A 3,400-nucleotide genomic window follows, 5' to 3' on the forward strand; every position below is an offset into this window, starting at 1 on the left:
CCTCAGGAATGCCATTTATTGTCCAAAGCAGTGTAAACTGTGAAGCTTACGCTGTCCCACAAATATTTGGTATGTGATCTACATTGATCTAAAACTCAATTCCATTTGGAGCAGCGCCTTTCCTCCTGACAAATTGTAGTCTTGATGCTCCTGCATTTTCTCTCTAATGAAACCGTTTCTGATTACCTATCTATGTTGTTTTCTTCTTTTCAGATGTAGCTTAAGCTTACAATGTTTTGAAGAGGTTGACGTTGAGCTTTAAAAACTGGACCCATTTGTGCAACATGGTTTACGATGTGATGCTTACTAGCTTCCTCAAAAGTTTTTTTTTTTAAGACTACGTTGGTCCCTGAATCCAGTTCATCGGGAGCCGCATCACTCTCCAAAACATCTTGAAGTCTTTGTGCTCTATCATTCTCTCCTCGGTGAAGCATCCTCTGTGCTTCCATCAAGGTAATCCATGCATTACCACTTCTAACTCCAGTACTTGGGCCTGTGACTCTACGTTCATAATTAATAAAAAATGTCTTACTGGCGTTCAAAAATAGAAGATAGTTTCTCTCTGGATTGACTGTCCAGCAAACAGCAGAAATACATTTACTTTTCTCCATTTATTGTTTGTTGTCTATGTGTGTTACAGATCACTTCGCAACCCTTCTTCACGACTACATTGAGTGTTGTAACTAAACTTTAAAATAAATGTTTTGGTGGTGAAAATTTGATATGGAAATATTTGAAAATTAGGAAAATATTAAAAAATAATGGTATATGGAAACTTTAGACTCCTTGAAATATTAATACAAAAATTCAAGATAAATTTTTGTATAAGCAATTGATTTTTCAAAATGTTTCAATGACTTTCATGAAGCGCATGATTCTATCCTTTGCAACCAGACTAATAGTGATTCCTCAAGAACGTCACAACAGCTTTAAGTGTCTTGGCCCATCTCTGCTTGGTGAAGCATCCTCTGCTCTTCCGTCCAGGTTGTCCATGCTTTCTAAATATGGTATTTGGGCATGATACTCTACGCTTGAAATGAAAAGACAATGTCCTAGTGACGTTCGGAAATCGAAGATAATCTCTTTCCGGACAGACTGTATTGCAAAAAGTTTTCAGGATAACAGCAGTTAACGTTTACTTTTCTCCATATACTATTTGTTGTTAACAGGTGTTTCGAATCACTTCGCAACCCTTCTTCAGGACTACATTGAGTTTTCGAACTACACTTTATTAGAAAGATGATTGTGGTGAAAATTCTATCTAAAATGTTTGGAAATTCGGAAAACATTCAGCATAAATTGATGAATGAAAACTTTAGATTCCTTGAAATATAAATACGAAAATTTGAAATTATTATTTGAATACGTATTTTTTTTTAAAGGATTCACAGACTTTCATGAAGCTCCAGATTTATTCCTTTGCAACCAGAACGACTTCTATTCCTTAGAAACACCATCTCTTGTTCAAAGAAGACCAAATTGTAAAGCTTACATGCTCCCTCAAAATTTTTTTATGTGATCTATATTGATCTGGGAATATATTCCATTTGTAGAGGTGCCTTTCCTTACGACAAATTGTGGTCTCAATGTTCCTGCATTTTCTCACCTATTAAACAGTATCTGAACTCCTATCCATGCCGTTTCTATTCTTTCTCCGATGCAGCTTAAGCTTCCAAGGCTACAAAGGGGTTGATACTGAACTTTCAAAACTAGAAGCATTTGTGCAACACAACTTAGGATGTGAGGCTTACTCACTCCCTCAAATGTTTCATATCTGAAGATTACGTTGGTTCCTGAATCCAGTTCATCTGGAACCATCACTCTCCACAACAGCTTGAATTCTCTTGGCGTCATCATTCTCACCATCCAGGTTTTCCATGCCTTGCCACTTTTCAATACAATACTTGTGTATATTACTCTAAATGTATAATGAATAGATAATATCTTGATGGCGTTCAGAAATCGAAGATAGTTCGATTTTTTCGATCTTTTCTCAACAATTCTTCAGTACTACATTAAGTTTTGGAACTACTCCTTATTATAAATGGTATTGTGGTGAAAATTAGATATAAAATTATTTGCAAATTCTGCAAACATTCAACAAAAATTGATACATAAAATCTTTAGATTCTTTGAGATATAAACAACCAAATTTTGGGTAATTTTGAATACATAAATGATATTTCAAAAGGCTTTCAGACAGTTTCATGAATCCTGATTTCTTTCTTTGCAACCAGACTGACGTCGATTTCTCAGGAACGCCATATCTTGTTCAAAGAAGACTCAATCATGAAGCTTAAATGTTCCGGCAGAAATCTGAAATGTGATCTTCATTAATTTGAGTTTCAATTCCATTATGAGCGTCGCCTTCCCTTATGACAAATATTTGTTATTGATGCTGCTGCTTTTTGTCTGCGATGAAACAGTTTCTGAACTCCTGTCCATGCCGATTTTCTTCCCTCTACGATGCAGCTCAAGCTTCAAAGGTTGCAAAAGGGTTAATTGTGAGCTCATTTCTGCAACGTAGCTTAGGGTGTGAACTTACTGGCTCCGTCAGAAGTTCCATATTTGAAGACAATATTGGTCCCTGAATCCATTTCATCGGGAACAACATCACTCTCCACAACAGCTTGAAGTCTCTTGGCTTCGTCATTCTCTCCTTGGTGAAGCATCCTCTGCGCTTCCATCGAGGTTTTCCTTGCTTTGTCACTTCTAAATATGGTACTTGGGCATGTTACTTTACGTTCGTAATAAAAAGAAAATATTTTCGTGGGGTAGACAAATTTAAGATAGTTTCTCTCTGGACAGATTGTCAAGCAAATAATTTTCAGGATGACAGCAAAAATACTCTCACTTTTCTTCATTTATTTTTTTCCTCAACATGTGTTTTGGATCATTCGCGATCCTTCTCCAGGACTACATTAAGTTTTGGAACTATACTTTATTATGAAGATTATTTTGGTGAAAATTTCATATATAAAATATTTGGAAATTCGGGAAACATTCAACAAAAATTTATAAATAAAAAGTTTAGATGCTAGGAAATAAGAATACAAAAATTTAAGATTATTTTTGCAATACAATATATAAATGATTTTTCATAAGGTTTCGCAGACTGTCATTAAGCTGCCGATTCCATCCTTTGCAACCAGACCAACATTGATTCCTCAGAATCACCCTCTCTTATTCAATTCAGACCAAATTGTGAAGCTTACACGCTCCTGCAGAAATTTAGTATGTGATCTGCATTGATCTCGAAATCAATTCCATTTAGAGCAGTGCCTTTCCTTATGACAAATTGTGGTCTCCATGTTCCTGCTTAAGCTTCCAAGGTTACAAAGGGGTTGATACTGAACTTTCAAAACTAGCCGCATTTGCGCAAAGCAACTTCGGATGTGAA

The sequence above is a fragment of the Palaemon carinicauda genome, chromosome 13 (genome assembly GCF_036898095.1).
Source record: "Palaemon carinicauda isolate YSFRI2023 chromosome 13, ASM3689809v2, whole genome shotgun sequence".
NCBI classification, from domain to species: domain Eukaryota; kingdom Metazoa; phylum Arthropoda; class Malacostraca; order Decapoda; family Palaemonidae; genus Palaemon; species Palaemon carinicauda.